The 25,754-nt window shown below is 40.2% G+C and overlaps 1 long non-coding RNA gene across 1 annotated transcript in view; it reads left to right on the top strand.

Moving 5' to 3' along the window:
• Positions 1–1,542: 1,542 nt before the first annotated feature.
• Positions 1,543–25,754, top strand: part of LOC132767136 (uncharacterized) — a 111,751-nt gene continuing 87,539 nt past the window's right edge. The window contains exon 1 of the long non-coding RNA XR_009630603.2: positions 1,543–1,647. This is a non-coding gene — a long non-coding RNA (uncharacterized lncRNA). The remainder of the gene's footprint in view (positions 1,648–25,754) is intronic.

Here is a 25,754-nt window from a genome sequence, read left to right as displayed (position 1 = left end):
ACACATATATAGCCAGATAGATAAACAGATTGAGAGGATACACAATCATATGTGTGTGTGTGTGTGTGTGTGTGTATGTATGTATATGTATACACACACAGAGAGACATATATAGTCAGATAGAGATAATACATAGTCATCTGTCTGTCTGTCTATCTATCTATCTATCTATCTATCTATGCACACACATATATAGCCAGATAGATGAAATACACAATCATGTGTGTGTCTGTGTATATATATATATAGCCAAATAGATAATAACGTTAGAGCATACACAGTCATCTATCTATCTATATCTATCTATGCACACACATATATAGCCAGATGGATAGAATACAATCATGTGTGTGTGTGTGTGTATAGATAAATACTTGAGAGTATATACAGTAATATATATTATTTATATCATCTATATCTATATCCATATCCAAACACATATAGTCAGATAGATAAAGATCATACACATACATATATAGTCAGATTGAGATCATACAGTCACATATGTTATATGGACACACACACACACATACATGCATATGCATATATACACACACACAGATAGATGCAAACACAGTCCCGTATAGATAGGTCATATACAGACTGTGTGTGTACAGATATGGCCGTGTAGATAGATAATAATAATAATAATAATAATAATAATAATACACACACACATACACAACCATACACACACATATCCACAGCCTTATATAAAGAGAGAGGGGGGATGCACAGTTTAGAGAGATGCTTAGATAGATCATATACAACCCTATATATACAGATAGATATCTGCCCTATATATAGGGAGAGAGAGAGAGAGAAATGCAAACACAGCAATGAAGAGATGATTGGTAGATCATACACAGCTCCAGAGAAAAAGAGGCATAGCCAACCTCATATATATATGTATATATACCCATATAGATAGTTGATAGGCAGATACACACATTCCCTCTAGCCAGATAGATAGATCGATGCATACATATACACACGTCTATACACACAGACATGAACAGCCCCGTCTATCTCTGGGTGCACACAGAGAGGGAGCTGTGCATGCATGTATGAGTATATAGTATACATACATACATGACTGTTCTCTCTCTCCCTAGATGCACACACACTACACCGCCCTATATGTGTGCATGTAAACGTATATACAGTCACAGCCATGCACACACAAAATCACAAATAAGGTTAAAGTCAAGGAAGGCAACCAAGGCGTGTTCCCGCTTGGATTGTCTTTTGCGGGGAAAGGTGTTTCCTGTGTATGTGTGTTTTTAAATATTCACTTATGATTTAGGGGAAAGACGGGGGGGGGGGGGGAGGAAATATTGCGAAAATTGAATAAGTGATAATTCCAAGCCAAAGGATGCCGTGGAAAAGCGAAAGCTCCCATTGGAGAACAGAAAATTTAATGAGCTTTTAATGGCATGCAATGCTCGGAGTAGTAAATTATTTGTTAGTTGACGATGCAATCAGCATGCTGATTAAGGTGGCTCGGGGTGCCCCCCCCTTTCTCCTCGCTGCCCCCCCCCCCCCTTTAAACATTAACTGAATGGAAACGGGTTGTCGTCTTTGTTGCACCGCTTGGGGGGTTTTCGGGAGGCAAATGGACTTTCAGGACAGAGCTTGTCAATAAAGGTGAGTGCACTTCAGGTGTCATTTGAATCTGGCCAGGCAAGGCTTCGGATAAATATTTAAAAGCCTTTGAAATCCACGAGGTTCGTCCTTCTTGGGGGGGAAAAACACCCTGTGCTTAGGCAAGCAGCAGGCCTAGAAAAAAAAAGGCCTTGCAACTAGCTCCTGTCTTTCTTTCGATGTGTATCCATTAATTATTATTATTATTATTATTATTATTATTATTATCTAGTGGGATTCCAATAGTATTTCTAAGGATCTATTTATCATCATCATCATCATCATCATCATCCTTTGGTGGGATCCCAATAGTATTTCTAAGGATCTATTATTATTATTATTATTATTATTATTATTATTATTATTCTCTGGTGGGATCCCAATTGTATTTCTAAGGATCTATTATTATTATTATTATTATTATTATTATTATTATCTGGTGGGATCCCAATAGTATTTCTAAGGATCTTTTTATCATCATCATCATCATCATCATTATTCTCTGGTGGGATCCCAATAGTATTTCTAAGGATCTATTTTATTATTATTATTATTATTATTATTATTCTCTGGTGGGATCCAATAGTATCTCTAAGGATTTTCTTCCTCCTCCTCCTCCTCTTCCTCCTCCTCCTCCTCCTCTTCTTCTTATTTAGTATTTCTAAGGATCCCCAAAAGAAGGACGACTTTGGAAGGCTTTTTCTGGGATTGAAAGGAAGGGGTGAAACTTAAATATAAACAAGAAAACGGATTTGAGAAACAAAGGAGGAATTAATATATCGTCGAAGCCTTTCATGGCCGAAATCACTGGGTCGTTGTGTGTTTTCCGGTCTGTATGGCCATGTTCCAGAAGCATTCTCTCCTGACGTTTCGCCTGCATCTATGGCAAGGCATCCTCAGAGGTTGTGAGTTCTGTTGGAAACTAGGAAAATGGGGTTTATATAATGTCTGTGGAATGTCCAGGGTGGGAGAAAGAACTCTTGTCTGTTTGAAGTAGGTGTGAATGTTTCAATTGGCCACCTTGATTCCCGTTGAATGGCCTAGCAGTTTCAAGGTGTGGCTTATTACTGCCTGGGGGAATCCTTTGTTGGGAGGTGAATAGTTAGGATTAGTTGGGAACCTGTCCGATCCTTGAGCAACATTTTGAAGCACAGGGGTGGGAAAGGGCAGTGAAAACCTGATATTCCTGCCTCGCCCATCTTCACATCTTCTCTTATTTAACCGTGGATTTAAAGTGGTTTCAAATGATGCCTGCATGGGGGTGTGATCTTGTCTTTAATATATATATAAATATATCCGATGTAGTCATCGATCTGCCTGCTCGATGGCCGAGATTTGTAGCTGCCAGAAAGAAACTCCTTCCTGTCTCTCTCCGCCTTATCCCCCCCCTTTTAAGAAAAGGCATAGGGTTTGACAGTTCTGTTAAGGACGCCCCCCCCCCCCAGCCCTCCCTTGCCTAAATCCCCATTGGGTAAGCCTCCCCTGACACTGGTCAGGTACCTTCAAAATCCGATAAATAACCCTCGATGTGTTTTAACTCTTCCTGCCGATGACCCAAGAGGTTAAACGCCTTTGACTGGCATTTGACTCCTGACCCCTTATAAATGTTATCTTATCAGTTCTTACTTGTTAACTTGTATTGGGTGCTTGTCCCCGATGGCTTGGAGATAAAGAGGGTTTTATTATATTTCCTATTGGAACTGAACTGTTGGCTTTGTTTTCGTCCGCAGTGTCAACTCCCGGAGTAACCTTTTCACCTCCCGGTTTTGTTGAATGGGCTCTTTTCAAAACTCGCTCTTTGGCACACACAAAAAAGGAGTTACAGTCCTACTGGTTGCCCCCAGTTGAATTTCAGGGATTTATTTATTTTTTTGGAGCAAGATGAAACTACTTCCCTTTATGAGATGCATTGACCTAGGTGTCTTCAGTCAACATGAGATTGCTTATTATTATTATTATTATTATTATTATTATTATTATTATAAACACAACAAGATGAGTCCACAGCAGACAAGATCACTCTGCTATTATTATTATTATTATTATTATTATTATTATTATTTGGAACATAACAAGATGAGTCCACAGCTGACACAGCAGACAGCAGACCCATTATTATTATTATTATTATTATTATTATTAACACAACAAGATTAGTACACAGCAAACAAGATCACTCTGCTGACTGTTGTATTGGATCACACGTCAGTTCCCAAGTGTCTAGGACTGTGTTGTTGTTGTTATTATTATTATTATTATTATTATTATTATTATTATTATTATTTTCTCTGGTGGGAACCCAATAGTATTTCTGTAAGGGGTCCCAATAAGAAGTACGACTTGGGAAGGCTTTTTCTGGGATTGGAAGGAAAGGGGTGACCTTAAATGTATTTGCATCCTGTAAACAGGAGAAAGGATTTGAAAAACAAGGAATGAATTAGTTGGGAACCTGACCCAATTAAGTATGCATTTTGTAAAAAAATGAGAGTGGTGGAAGCAAATGCTTCCTAACTGTAGAAGGAGATGCACTCCTTCTCAGACTAGTCCTGCTGCCAATGTGTCTCTAAGGAAAGAACCAACCTATACTACTATCCACCTTCCTCTACTACTCTTTTGTTTTGTTTTTTTAAAGAAGGGGAGGTGATGTAATCTGGTTGCTGCAATGTTCCTTTATTGGTAGGTCTCTCTCTCTCTCTCTCTTTCCCCCTTCCCCAAAAAGGAAGGCTTTTCCTGTGCGCCCTCTTTCCCTGACACTGGGTTGTTTGTCACTCTCAACCCCATACAGAGGCGGGGAGAGAAAACCAACATAATGAATGATGTGTACAGTATGACACCTTTTAATGTACCCTTGTCAATAGACGTTGCATCTATCTATCCTTCCATCAAGGGCTCCAGATCTTTGGGGGGCAGGCAAACTCCTCTGGTTTGCAAATTTCTTAATGCATTGCTCAACAATGCCTTGAAATTAATTTGTCTGTTGAAATTAGGCAGCAGCCACAGAGGGGAGACTGAGAGGCAGCCATCTTGTGGGTGTCATTTAAATCTCTGTAGCTTCATACTCATTCTTTCATTTTTATTTTTTCCCTTATTTTTTAAAATATATATGTATTATTTTAATAGCTATTTTTATTCAAAAATGAGAATAACAGAAAGGCATACATAACACAAAGAAGCATGATTTGATTATATATAATCTTACAACTATGCACCTACAATTAACTACAAACCTGCATCAAAGCACAGACATGAAACACATACACACTAGACTAACAAAGAAGCAAGATTTTATGATATCTAATCCTGCACCTACCTACAACTAACTACAAATCTATATCAAAGCATAAACACAAACACGAGACACATGCAAACAGATTAACAAATAAGCATGATTTGATGACATATAATCCCACAACTACACACCTCCAACTAACTACAAACCTGTATCAAAGCACAAACACAAAGATGAGACACAAACTAGACTAACAAAGAAGCATGGTTTTATGATATATAATCCCACAACTACACACCTACAACTAACTATGAACCTATATCAACGTACAAACACAAACATGAGACACATGCAAACCAGACTAACAAAGAAGCATGATTTTATTATACACAATCCCACAACTACACATTTACAACTAACTATGAACCTATATCAAAGTACAAACACAAACATGAGAAACATTCAAACTAGACTAACAAAAGAAGCATCATTTTATGATCTATAATCCCACAACTACACACCTCCAACTAACTACAAACCTATATCAAAGCACAAACACAAACATGAGACACAAAACTAGACTAACAAAGAAGCAAGCTTTTGTGATATATAATGGTATAACTACACAGTTACATTCTAGCAGTGACAACTAACAATAACCCTACATTGAAGAATAAACAGAGAAATAAAACACATCCAAGTTTGCAAAAAAGCAAGAATTTGGGATATGTAATGCTACAGCTACACAGCAACATTCTAGCTACTTCAAGTCATTACATACCTATATCAATGCACAATGGCAAACATGAAACATACACAAACTAAACTAACAAAGAAACAAGATTTTATAACATATAATTCTACAGCTACATTCTATCCACTACACCTAGAAACCTACAGAAAAGAATCACATACTTAAACACACAAACCCTAAATTAACAAACTAGGAAGGAAGCAGTTCTCCAAATCTCACTCTCTTGTGCTTTTTTTAAAAAAATCCTTCTTATTCTACTCCCTTTAAATGGTATAATATAACCCACACTTCTACTACACACTTCTGTCATGAAAAAGCCCCTCACACTTCTACTTTGAGGAACATTCTTCTAATTTCATAAATCCCACAGTTGACAATTGCCCCCGTTCTTGCTGTGAGAAGAGAATAAACTAGTCCCAGTCTTTCTTGGAGTTGATCACAGATTTCTCCTTAATCAGCAATGACAGTTTATCCATCTCAACTAAATTTAGAGATCAGCCATTCTCTTTCTTCTTGAGCTGGGATTACTGACTCCTACCATCTCTGAGCATAAATGATTTTTGCTGCAGCTATAATATATTGTGATAATCTTCCAAGTTTTTCTTCTTAGATGGTTATCCAGCATTATCAACAGATTTTTTTAAAAAATCGTAATTGGCCTTTGACATATTTATTCATATCAAGTGTTTTTCTTGTGCCCTTTCAAGCTTTTTCTTTTATTATTATTGTTATTGATTACTGAAGGAAATCCTTCTAATTACTCCAAAAGCTGTAATGGCCCTCATTCGTTATATATATATAATTCTGTAGTCTGTATACTTTGTGGTGATGCCTGTTAACTGAAAAACATATGGAATAAAAATTCCCCAAATCTTTCAGATAGGATTTATCTCAAAGTCTGTACTGGCTTTCAGTTGACTTCTGTTTTTTTCTGACATTATTAAATACTTTATTTATAGTTCTAATGACTGAGTCCCTCCTGGGAGATAAAGCAGAATATAAAGAAAGCATATTATTATTATTATTATTATTATTATTATTATTATTACTATTATTATTATTGCAGAGGGAAAATGAAGAAAAGAAGCTGGACAATGATAATACTTTTATACAAAATGATGTTTAGTAGATTCATACTAACTCAAAAGAGCCCCATTGAGTTCAATGGAACCTATTCCTAAATAAGTGTACTTGGGATGATTTCCAAAATACCTTCTCTTGTACTTTGAGGGAAATTAAATGAGAGGGATCTGTAACTCTGTTGCTAATTGTGTAAATGAAGAAGTAATATCAAATCAGTGCTGTCATCTCAAAACACCAGAATTCTCCAATTTGCCATTTTTCAAAAGCTTAAAGAGATATTGCATTGGTAAATATTATGAAATTATAATTTAGTTATTCCATTTATCAATGAAACAGTCTCATAGTTTTAGGCCATCCACGACGTTCAGCTATTGATAAAGGCAACAACTTCTAAATACATTGGAAAGAATTTCCTATTTTTAAAAAAATAAAAATCCGTTGTAAACAAACCAAAGGTGGCAAATTCAATTGAAATGCTACCTTATTCAAAGACCCTCCTTGCAAAAAAGGAGACTAAAGTGAGAAAGGCTGCTTTTCTTTTCAAAGCTAGGTTTACAGAAGAATTTTAAAAAATGTTTTTAAACAAAGAGAAATTCGAACTACACAAATGACTACTGAACAACTTTGGATGAACGGACTATTATATTAAAACATCTTTCTATCTGTAATATCTACATCAGAAATCTAACCTGGAGAAAAAAGTGTGTGTGTGTGTTGTGTGGGTGTGTCTGCGGCGGGAGGTGTCAATGTCAGGATTATGTAGGAGCATATCCACACCCACAGGTAACACTTACACAGAGATAGAAAATGCAAATGGCAGAGAGAATGAAAGAATGCCCAATATTAGCTATTCATTCTTCCCCTTCTTCCTAACTACGGCTGAAAGAGACTTGGGGTGGGATTTCAAGCTCCACTTTAAACAACACACAAACAAACAAAAAAGGGAGAACCAAAACAGGGAGGCTTCCTTCTAAAGAGAGGCACTCGGGGTTTAAGGTGAGACACAAGGAGGGGGACAGGTTGTGTCTCCTGGTCAGCCTTCATCTTTGGAATGGAGACCCAGCCTGCCATTCCCGGTTTGGTTTTGTTTTTCAAACCCATTTCGTAAACCACAGCAAATAAAACAGATGCGGGTCCCTAAAATATCAAAATCAAAGGCAGAGGAGAGAGCGCAATGTTATCCAATATCCTCTTTTCCCTTCCTTTCCCTTCCTTTTCCCTTCCTTCCCTTTCCTTCCTTCTTTCCTTTCTCCTTTCTTCTTCCCTTCCTTTCCCTTCCTTTCTCCTTCCCTTTCCTCTTTCCTTTCCTTTCTCCTTCCTTTCCTTTCCTCTTTCATTTCTCCTTCCCTTCCTTTCCCCTCCCTTTCTTTTCTTTTCCTTTCCTTTCCTCCTTACTTTACTTTCTCCTTCCCTTCTCTTCCCTTCCTTTCCCTTTTCTTTCCTTTTTCCTTCCCTTCCCCTTCCTTTCTCCTTCCCTTCCCCTTCCTTTTCCCTTTCCTTTCTCATTTCCTTTCTCCTTCCCTTCTCTTTTCCCTTTTCCCTTTCCCTTTCTCCTTCTCCTTTCCTTTCCCCACCTCTCTCTTGTCAGGTTTATGCAAAATTTGGGGAGAGACTGGATCTACTTCCTATCCCCCTTTAGACAGACCCCCACTTATGTTGTGGTCCCTTCACACAAACACGCGTGTCTGGGCGCAGAAGTTTGGCGCCACGTCTGCACAGGCTTGGCCTTTCCGCGCGCCTTTGGGGCTGGCTCCTTCCCGCGTCCAAAACGCCCTTTCTCTCTCTCTCTCCCCCCCCCCTTCCCTCCCTCCCCCCCTCCTTTCCCCGGGATGAGATCAGAGCCCAGCACGGATTAATCCCCTTCCTTATACAGTAAAGATAATTAACTCGTTCTCGGTCCCTTTATGCCTCGTTTTCCCACCAACTCGGCCCCCCCTCCGCCCGCTCCCCCCTCTCTCTGCTGCTGAGTCGGGAAGACAATCGTGCCCAGAGTTCGGCTCACTCCCCTTCGCCCCCCCCCCCCCACTTCGCCCCTTCGCCCCGGAACTGCCAACTTCCAAATGCCAAGCCCTTGCAAGGCAGGCTGGCCGGGGTTGACAGCCAGGAGAGGGCTTCAGACTGGGTGGCTACAGAAAGGGCATTTGAAGGCTCCCGGCCTGGCCCCTAAATCAGATCGCGGTGGGTTCCCGAATTGTCTAGGGTTGGGGACAGGGTTCAGAGCCCCGTAAATCTTCCCGGGCTTTGTTTGGGTTCGGTGGGGAGGAGGTCGAAAGGCTAGTCCGAAGGCACGCCAGGGTTCAAGCTGTTGCTGCTCCTGGCTGCACCTCTTGCCAGGACCCGTCGCTTTGTGAGAAAGGCCGACACTTCAGTCCCAGGGCCCCCAAATCCTGGGAATATCAAAGAAGGAGTGGAAGAGAGGACGATATGTATTTATTTATCGCATCAGGAGCGAACAGAGGGTATAATTGTAATGTATTAAAAAACCCACAAACTTTAAAAACTTGGCAATCATATTAAATGTCCTTTTTGCCCAGTGGAGTGCCTCTGGTGTTGCTATAAGAAGGTCCTCCAATGTGCATGTGGCAGGGCTCAGACTGCATTGTAATAGGTGGTCTGTGGTTTGCTCTTCTCCACACTCGCATGTCATGGACTCCACTTTGTGGCCCCATTTCTTAAAATTAGCTCTGCATCTTATGATCAAGGGTCTGGAGAACAAGCCCTATGAGGAGCAGCTTGAAGAGCTGGGCATGTTTAGCCTGAAGAAGAGAAGGCTGAGAGGAGACATGATAGCCCTGTATAGATGTGAGAGGAAGTCATAGGGAGGAGGGAGCAAGCTTGTTTTCTGCTGCCCTGGAGACTAGGACGCGGAACAATGGCGTCAAACTACAAGAAAGGAGATTCCGTCTGAACATGAGGAAGAACTTCCTGACTGTGAGAGATGTGGTGCCAGATCTCATGGTGCCAGAGTGCAGTCTATTAAACACCTTCCAAGTCGCCCAGTCTTCTGTGAGCCCAGGTGGGAGACTCTCATTTGGTATCAGAATGGGTGGAGGTTCTGTACTTTAGCCTGCCACTTTTGGATTCTTGCTTGCTGAGATGATCCTGGTGCAGTGCTGGCTAAACAGTGTAGATTCTCCAGTGGTGTAGGGTGCAGACCTCCTGTGATAATGTGGCATTTCTCATTAAGAGCCACATCCACTGTTTTCGCGTGGTGAGATGTGTTCCACGCTGGGCATGCATGCTCAGCAGCAGAGTAGCAAAGCGCAAGGGCAGATTGTCTTCATTGTATCTGGTTAGGCTATGTGTGTTTCGGTGGGACATGAAGCCCAGCCAAACCCTCATCCATCATAGCGTAGGCCCAAAACCAAAATACATTTGGGGTTTCCTGTGAGAGCTGTGAATTCAACAACTTTTGGAAGACTCCACAATTTATTCATTGGGTCTTTGAAGGCTGCACAAAAGGACTAGGGGGTACAGGAGGTCCATGGGCCACGCTTTGGCCACCTCTTCCCAAATTTTCTTTTTGTAATAGTAGGAGAACATCAATAAGAACAACACAAAGTGAACTTGGGAGCAACAAAGGGCTTCCTTCCTTCCTTCCTCCATCTCCTTCCTTCCTTCCTTGGCTGGGCTGCCTCCTCTGGGCGCTGGCCAAAGGGGCCGGCTGGAGATTTTTGCAGCCAGTCCTGGTATTTGGCGAGGGAGCAAGAGTGACAACTTATTGGAAGTTCTCAAGGAATCATTTATATTTCACACTCCACTAGGCAGCTGATTTGAGATTGTCTGTTAGCATAACAAAAGCTCCGAGCCTGTGAACTTCAGAACCCTTTCGACCTCTTCGCTGCTGGCATGAATAGCCCTCAGCCTTGCCTATAGAGATCTCCCCAAGCTCCCCTGTTCGTGGTTAAATTGTTAATCAGGGTAATTTAATATAGTTTTCAATATGCCTCATCTCTTATTGGCGAAAGGCATTCACGGATTTGTCTCCCCTCCCTCTTGATTTTTTAAAGAGTTTTTTTTATATAAGGGGGAAAAATTCAAGTGTGAGAGAGGGGCAGCTGCAGACAGGACCCCCCCCCCTCCTTTCCCCGCCTCTCCCCAATCCCCCTTGAACTGCAGCCTCCAAGAGTGGAGAGCCACAAAATGCAAAATTCGCACAGACCAACAATCCCCTTCCTTGCACTCCAACCTGAACCTGAAATTCCAGACTGTTTACTCTCTTTGCCCCCCTCCCCCTACAAAACCCCCTCTAGCTGCCTCTTTCCCAAGCAGACCAAACAAAACAAACCACAAAGGCCAGAATCCCCCACCGTAACTCAACCAAGGGCATCTGATGCCATTCCTTTTCCCAGCATTGACATAAGGCCCACCATAGCCAGCAATAGGCCTCTGGTAGAGATGGCGCAAACAAATTTTAGGTATTTATCATATCAGAGCAAATCAAGGGCACAGTTGTAATGCATTAAAAACAACACAAAGTTTAACACAAAATGCAGACATTATATTAAATGCCCTTTGACTAGTAGCTGGACACTTGCTATAATAAGGTCCTCCATTGTGCATGTGGCAGGGCTCAGACTGCATTGTAATAGGTGGTCTGTGGTTTGCTCTTCTCCACACTCACATGTTGTGGACTCCACTTTGTGACCCCATTTCTTAAGGTTGGCTCTACATCTTGTGGTGCCAGAGTGTAGTCTGTTCAGTGCCTTCCAAGCCACCCAGTCTTCTGTGTGCCCAGAAGGGAGCCTCATTTGGTATCAGCCATTGATTGAGGTGCTGGGTTTTAGCCTGCTACTTTTAGACTCTTGCTTGCTGAGGTGTTCCAGTGAGTATCCCTGTAGATATTAGAAAACTATTTCTTGATTGAACACATTGGTGTGTTGGCTGATATCTGAACAGAGGATGGGCCAGAGATGTCAATGCCTTGGTCCCTTCATTATTGGCTGCTACTTCCCAGCGGATGTCAGGAGATGCAATACCAGCTAAGCAGTGTAATTTCTCCAGTGGTGTAGGGTGCAGACATCCTGTGAAGTTTGCCTGGGGGACATGAGAGAAGTCTCCTCACAGGATTGAACACATCCGGGCATCCCCTGGGGAACAGTTTTGTAGACAGCTGATTCTCTCACACCAGAAGCCACCAAAAGTGACTTGCACCCTTTTAGGTATGTCTTATGTTGAATGGTTTTAAATTGATTTTAAGTTCATCGTTATATGTAGTAATTAGTTATTATGATTTCTTTGTGTACTGTATGTTGGCATTGAATTTTTGCCATTAATAAGTTGTCAACCACCTTGAGTCCCCCCTTGGGGTGAGAAAGGCGGTATATAAATACAGTAAATAAATAAACTATGCTTTGCAACACTCACACCAGCGATTGCAACATTCACACCTGTCTCAAGTAGACAAGAGTTCTTTCTCCCACCCTGGACATGCCACAGATATATAAATATCACTTTTTTAGTTTGCAACAGACCTCTCAACCTCTGAAGATGCCTGCCATAGATGTGGGCAAAACATTAGGAGATAATGCTTCTGGAACATGGTCATACAGCCCTGAAAACTCACAGCAACCCAGTGATTCCAGCCATGAAAGCCTTCAACAACACAGCCTTCCTCCCAACAAAGGACTCACCTTCCAACAAAGGATTTTCCCAGGCAGTAAGAAGCCAGACCTTGAAACTGCTAGGCCATTCAATGCTAATCAAGGTGGCCAATTGCAACATTCACATCTACTTCAAACAGACAAGAGTTCTTTCTCCCACCCTGGACATTACACAGACATTATATAAACAAAATTTTCCTAGTTTCTAACGGACCTCACAATCTCTGAGGATGCTTGCCACAGATGCAGGTGAAATGTCAGGAGAGAATGGAACTTCTGGAACATGGCCATACAGCCCTGAAAATTCACAACAACACAGCCTTCCTTTTTCTTTTCATATTATGCTAATGGAAAGGGGCATTTACTCGCTGGAGGAACAACTACCATCACCCTGTGGCAAATATTAATCTTTCTGCTTCCCCTCTTTCTTTCTCCCCCTGCATTCTTTCATAAAATCATTAACATTTCTCTATGATTTCTGTTTCAAAAAAAGGGAGAACCCCTTTGGTTTCTCAGTAGTGACTGATCTCAGAGGAAATGGAGGTGTTTCCCTCCTTCCCTTACAAACACACTTTTGTACATTACATTCTCTCTCTCTCTCTCTCTCTCTCTCTCTCTCTCTCTCTCTCACACACACACACACACACACACACACACACACACATACATACACACAGAGCAAGATCTCACAGGGGTTTGGGGAGTGGGAGTCAACAGCAGGCAGCTCGTTATATTCCAGCTCTTTTAATTACCAATTCAGGCATCTCATTTTCATCAAGCTAATTGTGAAGAACTTCTGGGAGATACCCAAAAGATACTAGGTTTTGATTCTTTCCGCACTTCAACCCATAGCTGGGAAAACTGGAGAAAACTGTGATGTAGGACAACCGTTTCCCTCTGCAAGTTTATTGTCTCATTTTATTATTTTTTTTGTAAAAAAAAGACTGATATTTAAAGTCCATTTTTCTTAATGGTTCGACCATGGCTCATGGCTTTTTCTTTTCCGGTATGTGTTGGTAGATATGTCTTTGAACTAGTTTGTGTATTATGCATGTATGAGAGAGCATATCTAGTGTGTGTTTGTGTGTGTGCATGTGCGTGTATGTGTATATGCAGTTTCATTTATAAGAAGTATGACTTCGTTTATAATTATACAGATTCTATGGTACTTAAAACGAATGACTATATCCTTGGTGGGAGAGGATGATGATCTTGTAAAAAAAAATCCAATAAAATATCAAAAGTAAAAAAAAAAAAGCCATAAGACTTGTGGATCAAAGATTCCATTCTTTTGTGACTTAGCAAGCTGATAATTGTTCCAGAATATTGCTCTGGCTTTTCATTACATTTTTCTTTAATATGTAGGATTGAATGCGAAAGGACACTGCTCTGGTTCTATTTAGCTTTAATCCCATGATCAATTCAATGCCATCTTATAGATGTCTACTCAGGGGTAAGCCCCACTGAGTTCAATAAGACTTACGTCCAGATAAATGTGTAGAGGATTGTGGTCATGTTCTTCACAACAGATTAGTCCTTGGCCTACAACACCCTTATGAGCTTCATTATTTTTTAGGAGCCTTGTCTATATTTTTTTCTCTCTCTGAGAGATGGGATAAAGTGTGGCTCAGGAACACAAGTTGAATAGGATCATCATAATAAATGAACATATCTCAGATAATAAAAGCCCTGTAATGGTATATTAATAATAGTTGATACAATAATAGTAATAATAATAATAATAATAATAATAATAATAATATAGCTTTGTCTTATGTCTGATAAGACATGCCGTGTTTTTTTATTTAATTTTAATTGTTAAATCAAAATTTGTGTTTATATGTTGGGTTACTAAATTTCGTTACTATGGATGTTTGTCTTTTATGTTTGGAATCCGCCCTGAGTCCTTTCAGGGAGATAGGGTAGAATATACATAAAGCTGTTGTTGTTGTTGTTGTTGTTGTTGTTGTCGTTGTTGTTGTTATTATTATTATTGCAAAAGTAAAATCAGCAGCCCATGAAAATAACAAATGAAGATAAAAGCAGAGGTAGAACTCTGAATGAAACTCTACAATTCAGAGCATAGACTATCAGCATATATGGGAAATGACTGTAGTGTGAAATTACTTGCAAAAATATAATATCTAATTAACAAATTGGTAATTTCTTATAAAAAATCTCTATTTGCTGGCAAGTCATCGAAATAAATGTAACTGTAAAAATATAGTCTCTAATGGCTCTCAAATCTGTAACTTGTTGTCGAAAGCAAACTATAAATGCTAGTAAGATGGCCACTCCTAGAAATATGGAGTTGTTTTGAAGGCCTTAAGTAAGATATTTTTCAGTGTGTTTGACATGCCAGTTTAAAACAGCTAATAATGGGGGGAAATCCATGCAAATAATGTTTGCAACAATAATAAACTGGAACAACCTGTATACAGTAGAGTTTCACTTATCCAACATTTTTTTTGTCGTGTCAGGAGCGATTTGAGAAACTGTAAGTCGCTTCTGGTGTGAGAGAATTGGCCGTCTGCAAGGATGTTGCCCAGGGGACGCCTGGATGTTTTGATGTTTTACCATCCTTGTGGGAGGCTTCTCTCATGTCCCCACATGAGGAGCTGATAGAGAGAGCTCATCTGCGCTCTCCCCGGATTCGAACCTGCGACCTGTTGGTCTTCAGTCCTTCCAGCACAGGGGTTTAACCCATTGTGCCACCGGGGGCTCCTTATCCAACATAAACAGGCCGGTAGAACGTTGGATAAGCAAAAATGTTGGATAATAAGGAGGGATTAAGGAAAAGCCTATCAAATGTCAAACTACATTGTAATTTTATAGATTAAGCACCAAAACATTATGTTTTACAACAAATTGACATTATTACAATACAACTTACTGTGTGATAATAATATTTCATATTCTAGCATGGAAGCATTCTCAAAAGCAACAATTGTTGTCAGTAATGCTAGAATAACATAATGTTCATACTAAAATACAAGTCAAATATGAATCAGTGGTGCAATGTTGCAGGGAAATAAGCACAACACAAATCTATGTTGCATCATAACGAGGCAAATAATAGTAGTATTCTTGTTCTATCTTGTATCTCTCTTGGGCATTGTAGTTAAGAAGAACATCAAGCTGTAAACCATCCAGAGCAAAGGTGACCAAGATAGCAAATGGTCTGGAAAGTAACCCTTTTAGGAATGGCTGAGAAAGCTGAATACATTTAGCCCAGAAAAGAGAAGGCTGAGAGGCCATCTTCAAATATTTCAAGGGTTGCCATGTGTAACATGGAGAAAGCTTGCTTTCTGTTGCTTTGGAAGGTAAGCGGTAAAACACTTGATTCAGTTTTGAAGACATGTGATTTCAACAAAATATTAGAAAGAATTTGATAGAGGTAGGAACTGTGTAGCAGTAGAACAGACTATTTTGGAAGACAACGTACACTCCTTCCTTTGAAATTCCTTTGAATTTGGATAGATATGTGTCTTGCATGGAGCCAGCATGGTATAGTAGTCTTAGTGCTGGATGATGGCTCTGGAGACCAGCATTCAAATCCACTGTTGGCCATGCGAACCCTCTAGGTGACCTTGGACAAGTCATATTCTCCCAGCCTAAGAGGAAGGCCATGACAAAGCCCTCTGAACAAAACTTGTAAAGAAAACTCCATGGTAGGTTCATCTTAAGGTCATCATACTTTGGATATGACTTGAAGGCATGCAGTAACAATAAAAATAGTCATGTCCAAGTCATATTCAATGTATGGTGATTTAGGAAGTCTTTAAGTGTGAATTCCTGCATATGGAAGGAGATGGACTATACAACCAACGGGATCCCTTCCAATTGCCTTTTTATATATCTAGAAGTGGACTGGATTGGGGAGGATAAGGCTTCCAGGGACTATACACTGTGCTTATGATTCCCTAAAAGTGTATTAAAAAGACTCATAATTTGAGCAAAAGGGGTAGGTGGTCAGAGAATGGTCACTTGTGGATTTCATCTAACCAGCCATCTGAAGTCCTGGGAATGTAACGAGAATGCTTCTGCCTTGGGCCTTTTAAAACCATGATTTTTAGGGATGGTTTTTATTTTATATTCTTCACCTTTTAATGGCATTTTTATGTATAACTGCCATGTTTTCAATGAACTTTTCTGTTTCCAGTTTGGCTGTATTTTTATTGCTCTTATTACAAATTACCATGGCTAAGTTAAGCGCACACATGCGCAAAACAAAATAGAAAGACAATGCAATAATTTCAAAAATGAATAAAAAATTACAACCACTTTGGGTTATTTTTGAAACTAAAAAATTAGATGGTTTTATATTTTCCCATTTTAACAGGCTCAGACTGTATTCATGAACAGGAAACTGCAAAGAGAGGTGACTTGGCATTACTTTGGACATCCATGTGACCAAATCATTATTGGGGGTTAAATTCTGTTTCTTGCTTCAACTAAATATTACTCATATTAGATATTAAATATTATCCAAATATTATGACTGCCTTTTTGTGGTTTTCTTTCTTTTGGAATATGAGCCAAAATTGCTTCAGAAGCCAAGCAAAAAAACTAGCAAATCCATGTCCTGTTTTGGTTTTGTTTCATTTTGTACTTTCCTAAATTTGAAACCAGAGAATTAGTGGTTTTAATCTAAATAACAGAGATGCAGCTGATCTTGCATGCCAAAAACAGATAAACAGAATGTTAAAATATGCTTTCAATAGAAAACGTTGATAAAGCATAGTGGTCATAGTCCATCTCCGTGGAAATTATCAATAGCAGCCTTTCTACTAATTTGAAAAGGAACAGAATTTGTCTTTGATTAAACTGTCTCAGTGTGAATAGTATACTTTTTAATGTCATGATCTCAAGGAATTCCTTGGACCTCATAAAACGAAACAATTTTCTAATCCTCAGCACATTTAATTAGAAGTATGTTTCCATAATCATAACAGGAGAATATTCCTTCAAGTTCAGGGCTGTGGAAGAGAGCCCTTTTCTGTTTGATTTCTGTAGCTTTTATTTAGAAAGAGGAACAACAGCCCATTGGAAAGCACTATTACAACAGAAAAAGGCAAAGTGAGAAGGCAAAGCTGTTCTCTCTTTCCCCCTCCTCGCTTTATTGTAATGCCTCAATCTATGACATAAAACCTGCATATGGATCTTCATTAAAACATTGCATTGCTTCAAATATTACTGTAGGTGTTAGTGAATGAGATGAGAATCCAATTAATTCAGTTTTTTATTTTAAATAACCAGAAACAGCCGCTTTCAAAATGTCCTGTTCGGTGACCCTAAACTTCTGTTTTCAAAAGATTGCATCTTGAACATTGAGATAAAACTGTTTATATTTAAAAGAAATTTGGGAAAGGTGGAAAGCCTCATTTTAACTATGAAATGACATTTACATTTCCCATGCTTTTTCTTATTATCTCTTTCCCCCTTTTCATTAGGTTTTCCCCTCCCCTTCTCTAGAATTTATGGTCCATGGCCATCATTACACTTCCCACATCTCTAAGTGTGTGTTAAATTTTCTTTGGGAGGTTAATAAACAGAAAGTGAAGAGGCAAAAAAGAGCCCTTTGAAAAGTTACGTGTTCTGAAAGGATCCATTTTAACTGTTTACATTTAAGTAGGTCACTTACGCAATTTCAGCTAACTATGATTTGCTTGAATTAAATGAATGAATAGGGCAACACTTCTCTTAGAAATTAGACAACTGCTTAGCTGCACCTCGTGTTTTTATTTTTATTTTCCTTGTGCAAAAAGCTGCTTTCATAGCAGTGTGCTCTAAACTGCACATCAGCTGTACAGTCTGTGTGAGTTGTATGTGAAAGGGGATGTATATTTATTGTTTGTGATGGTGTTTGACAAGGGAAATGGATGCAGACACCAGAACAATTATATTACAATCCCTTTGGGAATGCCAACACCAAATTTAGCCAGACTGATGGGGTACTGTCTAGACGGCCCCTTTTGTATATCAGCTGTTCTCTCTTTCCCCCTCCTCGCTTTATTGTAATGCCTCAATCTATGACATAAAACCTGCATATGGATGCTGAGCATAGCCAGCCTTGGAAGCATGTTCTGTGTTTATTAATCTTCATTACTGCTAAGCATAAAAGGCCATCTCATTCTTACAGTGTGGTATGTTACACATACAACATACACAATAATACATGTGATAAAAATTCCCAACCCCTGAAATTAAAATGTGATTTGCTAGAATTAGGAGATAGACTTGAAAGTGATAAATGAGGAGGCCTGGCTGATCATTGAAGATGCTTAGGTGTTTGATTATTTCTTACAGCAAAAATGTATCCTAAGATCAAAACTGGTCCATCTCTCCATTGCCCAAATTAAGAACATATATATTAAAATATCATGAGAGTAAGAGGAAGAAATGACCATATACCTTGTATACACTATAGCTTCAGGTTTGGAAAAAATGACGAACACAGAAATAATGAATGCCATTTAAAATATGAGTGAATAATAAAAAAAAACACAGTCACAATAATGTGTTGCACTGTGTAACCACATCATAAAACTTTGCATGAATCTTCTATAAACTATTGACACATTCGTGGCAAGACCATGGAACAGCCAGCTGCCTCTTGTAGATTGTAGATCTGTTGAGGAAAGAAAGAAAGAAAGAAAGAAAGTAAAAGAAAGAAGAGAAAGGGTAGATTCACTACTTTGTACCTCCCTTTTGTGAGCAGTAAGACTCTTTTATTTATTTCTTTTCTACACTGCAATGATCAGCTTGGCGAAGGGCTTCATCAGTTCAGGGCAAGGTCAGTTTCATTTTGAAAGGGAGAGCACATCAAAGACTCATCATGTCTGTAATAATCGGCTCCCTTAACAAACCTATAAGCTGAACAGAATCTGTTGGAAGGATGGTGTGTATGTGACTCAGTACAAGAAGAGCTACTTCCCAAGAAGTATCAGATTAAGTACTCCATATCCAAGCAGCTCTTGGTTTAGAAGAAAACCTCTGTCCAATCCTGGCAGTGCCTTGACACAGAAGAAGCTTAGTGAATAACACAGCAAGAAATTTGAAAACTGTCACCAGGGTGCTACATAACACTGTCCCACCATGACATCTTCTCAAGACTCATAAGATAGACTGATTGGAGGGGAGAGGTACTACCCAAAGGTCTTCTGGTATTCTTCATGGGTGAATTAGCCAATGCAACCATACTGGCTGGGGAATTCTAAGAGATGCAGTCCCCAAAGCTTCTGTTTCTAGGTTGCAGCTGCTTCACCATAAGGACTATCATCAATAGAATTGGAAATGGGGGCATTGTACAAATTGGTTGATATGTCATTTGCCAAAATGTTCCTTCTCCTTCCACCCTATTTTTGAAGGACAATGTTTTTTATTTCTCATTCCAACTTCTTCATGAAGTGAATTAAACCACTAAGCTGCTGAACTTGCTGACTGAAAGGTTGGCAGTTCGAATCAGGGAGCAGGGTGAGCACCTGCTGTTAGGACCAGCTTCTGCCAACCCAGTAGTTCAAAAACATGCAAATGTGAGTAGATCAATAGGTACCACTTCTGCGGGAAAGTAATGGTGCTCCATACAGTCATGCTGGCCATATGACCTAGGCATTGTCTATGGACAATGCTGGCTCTTTGGCTTAGAAATGGAGATGAGCACCACCCCTTAGAGTCAGACATGACTAGACAATGTCAGGGAAAGCCTTTACCTTTACCTTTAGATGGACCTGCACAACTGGCCATATAGTTCTGATATTTATAGCAGGAGATCTTGCCATGGGAAAGCAGCAGGATTGGCTCCAGGCATGTCTTGAGGTAACATACGATGTTTCTGCATCACAAATGCAGAATTTCAGATCCAAAGGCAACCCAAACTGCCAGTTTAAACTTGCTAGCCAAGCAGCTTGCTTTCTTGCTTTCTAAATTAATTACAGATTGAGTCTCTTTTATGCAAAATACTTAGGACCAAAGTGTTCTGGATTTACTTTTGGATTGTGGAATACTTGAAATTTACAAATATGTACATAATGAAATCTGGAAATAAGAAATGTTTAAGAAGAACATTAACTTATGTTTCTGATATGCATAGTCTGAAGGTAATTTTATATAATATTTTAAATAATTTTGTGCATAAAACAAAGTCCATGCACACTGAACCATCAGGAAGAATCCATGTGGACAATTTAATATTTTGGATTATCTAGGTTTCAGAAAACTGGCTAAAGGATGCTCTACAGCTAATTAATTCGAATAATTTATCTCTTGCCTTTCAGCCTGGCAATGCAATGCCCTACAGATAAAAACATACAATGCACAAATAAAAAGATTTAAAAGCAGATTAAAACAACTTATTTAAAATAATTTTAAACAAACAATTAAAACACTAAAAGTTGTGTCTCCTGGTTTTAAGAAGGCGAATCATGAGAAATAACATTGATTTGGCTGCCCATTGGAAGGGACAGAACCAGCTTTGGAGAGAATTCCACAGTCAATGTGCTGCTACAAAGAAAGCCTTGTTATGTGTATCCATTCATCTAACCTCATAGAGTGGTGAGATGCAAAACAGGATCTCTGCTGAGAATCTTGAATGTTAGCTAGGCTCAGAGGAGATATAGGCTGTGGGACAATGTAATCCTGAGGGTTGCAGGCTACATTTAGGGATGCAGAGCCGGTTACATGGGACATGCTGCATTGTGTGTGGTGAACTACATGGGCACCTAAATCTGGAGCTGGTCCAAAGCATTGCTGCTTCAGATGAGCTCCAGATTTTGGCAAGGTGTTGATGCCCCTTTATATCTGAAACACACCATTTTTCCCACTGGAATGGTGGCCATGATCTCCAGAGCTCTCCAGAACATTCTGTAGCTGCCACTGTGGTGACAAACAATGACAAAAGTAGGTAACATCCCTTTCCCCCAGGCTGCAGGGCACAGGGGAAACAAGATGACAGCACTGGCCCATGTGAACAGCAGGACTGGTTCTGAATTAGACCTGGCCCAACCATCCATATACACACCAAAGTATGGAGCAGGGGAAATTGGGTTAACCAGTTTTTCCCTGTATTGAGAGCTGAAAGTCCCTGGATCTCACCTGGATGCTCAGGATTGACTTTTGGCCCAATTTGGGGTTTGTGATCTATGTAGACAAGCCCTCAGTTGGAAGGGATTGATTGAGAGACTGTTGCCCCATTGCAATTCAGTCTGCCTAATTCTTGGGCTGGTCCTGGAAAGCATCTCCTGATCTGTTAATAGTAGGTATAACTGTAGATGCCAACAGAGTCATTTGAGTTCAGGTGTATGATTTCATGACCTCTGCTGGAAACTAAAACTAGTCCTAAGAAAAACAAACATGCACTCATACCTTGAATGAACCCAGGGTGGATTAGCTCCTTGTGAACTCCTGCACAGACCCCAGGGAACATCTCTCCATGAGTATGTTCGTTCTCTGCATTTTATCTCTGACAGTAATTTTAGTTCCTGGCTTCGCAGAAGTGAAAAAATGAACTCCACTTTTTCAGTCAAAAGAGATTTGCCTGTTGCAGGTCATAGCTGAGGTTACCAGTAGGGAAGGAAATTCTACAGTATAAAGCAGCTTGCATTTTCTTGGCTCTCTACATTGTATTTGACCTGTGGGTAAATACAGGACTCCATGTTTCAAAGTTATGATTCTCCTTCCCTCCCTCTCCCTCAGGGGTTAGCAACCCCCCTCCCCTGCTGTGGACAATTAGGATCTTAGCCATTTTTGTTCAGCGGGAAAGAAAACCTAGTTTATTCATCTCTTTGTACAGAGCTGGAAAGGAAAGATACATGGGCCAGAAGAGTAATTTATAGTATATTCTGGCCCATCAGGCAACTTAAATGGGGTTAGAGTTATAGCTACAATTTGGGGACTGAAAGTAAGAACAGAAGTAGAGGAGTGGCCTGGATGACTGTCAGATAATGGAAGGTACAGAGGAAAAAGCACAGATAGAACATTCACATTAAGCCAAGTGAACAAGAATAACATCTGTCTAAAAATTCATGTTGTCTTATGTGTTTTTCCAGAAGAGAAAATGGTCATTGGTAGAAAAACCTTATGTCATAGAAGTTGTAATCCTTTTGAAAGGTAAAGGACTGTTTTGTTGATGCAATATGTGCGAAACAGATTATTTAGGTTTCTGTAGGTTTTTTGAGCTGTATGACCATGTTCTAGAAGCATTCTGTCCTGACATTTTGCCTGCACTTATAGCAAACAACCTCAGAGGTTGAGAGGTCTGTTGGAAAATAGGAAAATTGGGTTTATATATTTCTCCCAGGATGGGAGAAAGAGAGAATGCTTCTAGAACATGGCCATACAGCCTGAAAAACCTACTACAACAACAGATTATTTACTTAGTACATGCATTTCTGCCTTTCCTCTAATGAATTCAAGGCTGTGTATGTGGCTTTTATCCCCATCCGCTTTCCTTCAACAACCACCATGTGAGGTAGGTCAGGTTAATTGATTAAGTGGTCCAAGATTACCCAGTGATTTTCATGGCCATCTTAAACCTGGATGGATCTCCCAAACTGCAGTCCAACACTTGAACCACTTTGCCACCCCAATTTCATACAGTCCTGCATTCAGAAATTGGTCCAGTTACTTTCGTGTTTTTATTTTTATTTTCCTTTTATGATTTCCTCTTTTTGGTGTATTATAATCCTAAGATTTTTGGACCAGAAATTAAGGCCAGATTGTGCTGAAATTTAAAAGATAACCCATGAGCTCATTTTTTACTGTGTTCCATGGGGATACACATATGAAGAAAACATCCAGGTGGACGTCTCGGAACTGGTATGACTTTGTTGCTCTTCATAGGTTAATTCTCTCTTCTTTTTCTTTTCTTTTTTTTTTGTCGTGTCGGGAGTGACCTGAGAAACTGCAAGTCGCTCCTGTTGTGAGAGAATTGGCCGTCTGCAAGGACGTTGCCCAGGGGACGCCCAGATGATTTGATGTTTTTATCATTCTTGTGGGAGGCTTCTCTCATGTCCCCGCACGAGGAGCTGGAGCTGATAAGAGGGAGCTCATCTCATCTGCCTCTCCCCAGATTCAAACCTTCAGTCCTGCCGGCACAGAGTTTTAACCCACTGCACCACCGGGGGCTCCGGTTAATTCTCTGAAAAAGACACACATCCAGTGTGTTGGGTCACGTAGCAATCCACCATCACACGCCACCAAGCATCCTTCCCAGTTGCTTCTTGCTGCTTTCTTTAGATACTACAGTGACACTACTCTGCTACCTAAAGCTGGTTGTTTCACTCTGCTGCATGACAGGGCTATGTTAATGGCATGCAATTATAGAAGGTCTGTTGTGAAACATAGGAAGCCGAGCTGCTCCATGTCAGACTTGGTTCATCTAGCCCAGTCATGTCAATGCCCCAAGGTTCCAGGCTCATTCCCCCCTAGTTTTAAATGGAGATCCTGATTGTTCCCCATCTTGATTCTGCTTACATTCCAAAATCAGATAAATCATAACAGTTGGTGGGTTTCAACTTACTGGAGTAATGGCTTTGCTCTCGGTTGCCTTTAAAACGTGCTATCCAAGGCACTGAACTTATTTGAGAATCAAAGTCCAGCAACTGTCCCACCATATATCTGACATTTTATGATCCCCTGCCCCCCCTCCAGTGCCATTATTCCCTAACATTTGTCAGTCACAACTCCAGAAATCTCAAGGGGCCACAATGGGCCTTCTAGGGCAATTTACAGCTCCACAGGTCTGATATAGGTCTTGAAAGAGGGTTTTTCCTCCAGAACCAAGGTCACTTTTGCTCACTTCTGGTTTTGGGGAAAGCCTTCCCCAGGTCTCAGACAGGTTCTAGGATGCAAAAGGAGTATGTAATTGCCACTGGAAAATTCTACAGATAGGAAGCAAATTATAGGTTAAAACGTAGAATGCAGTTTTCCATTTTGCTAATCTGGGTCAATATTATCAATACTGACTGGTGGCAGCTCTCCAGGTTTCATACTTCCCCAATTCTACATTGAGATGCCAGCAATTGAACCTAGAATGTCTGTATAATGAAGTATATAATCTAACATAAAACTATGACCCTTTCTGTAACTAAAGGATAAAGACCTTCTAGCCCATGGGTTGGATGTGACTCATGAAGTTTCCATATTTAGACCATGAACTCCTCATGTTTTTTTTTTTATCATTTAGTGATTAAAACCAAGATGTTATTTTACCTAACATGGAGCTTTGCTTTGCTGCTTGGGAAATTGCTGAATACACTGCGATCTGCTGTGCTGCGCTTTATTAAGCTATTTCAAGGAGCTCTGCTTTGCAGCCCAGGTAACTGCTGCAGTGGGCCATTGTTGCTGTTGCTGCTATGGTTAGGTGTGCTTTCAAGTCATTTTATGGTGATCCCAAGACAGATTACAAGGTTTTCTTTGCCTTCTTCAGATGCCGAAAAAAATGTGAGTTGCTTGAAATCACTGTTGGTTTCCATGAATGAGTGAGGAATCAAACCCTGGTCTCCATGGTTGTAGTCCAGTGCTCCAATTATTACACCACACCAACTTTTACACTCGGTTGGTTCCTGCCTAGAATTGATCTGTGCTTTGTACACTTTGTGGGAAAACATCCACTTGGTAAGAGTTACATCTGATATTACTTTGTTTCCCACATGTGTTGATAACTTCCCACTGCTGGAATGTGGTGGTCCATGCGAGGAATCACACTTCAGTCTTGCCCAAAAGGAAGAAGTAGGCACAGCAAATGGATTACAGAATCAGAGACTCATAGAGTTGGAAGAGACCTTGTGAGCCATCCAATCCATCCCCTTGCCAAGAATCAGGAAAATCACATTCAAAGCTCCCCTGACAGATGTCCATTCAACCTCTGTTTAAAAGCCTCCAAAGAAGGAGCCTCCACTACACTCTGGGGCAGAGAGTTACACTTCTGAACAGCTTTCACAGATAGAAAGTTCTTCCTCATGTTCAGATGGATTCTCCTTTTCTGTAGTTTGAAGCCATTGTTCTGCGTCCTGGTCTCCAGGGCAGGAGAAAACAGGCCTATAACTTCCCCTCATATATTTATACATGGCCCTCATAATGTCTCCTCTCAGCCTTCTCTTCTGCAGGCTAAACATGCCCAGCTCTTTAAGCTGCTCCTCATAGGGCTTGTTCTTCAGACCCTTAATCATTTTAGTTGCTCTCTTCTGGACACATTCCAGCTTGTCAACATCTCCCTTAAATTGTGGTGCTCAGAATTGGACACAGTATTCCAGGTGTGGTCTGACCAAGGCAGAGTAGGGGGGTAGCATGACTTCTAGACACCATACTCCTATTGATGCAGGCCAAAATCCCATTGGCTTTTTTTACCACCGTATGACATTGTTGGCTCATATTTAACTTGCTGTCCATGAGGACTCCAAGATCTTTTCCACACATGCTACTGTTGAGCCAGGCGTCCCTC

The sequence above is a fragment of the Anolis sagrei genome, chromosome 2 (genome assembly GCF_037176765.1).
Source record: "Anolis sagrei isolate rAnoSag1 chromosome 2, rAnoSag1.mat, whole genome shotgun sequence".
Classification (NCBI taxonomy): Eukaryota; Metazoa; Chordata; class Lepidosauria; order Squamata; family Dactyloidae; genus Anolis; species Anolis sagrei.
Note: the sequence above shows the minus strand (reverse complement) of the source record. Positions and strands in the feature narration are given on the sequence as shown.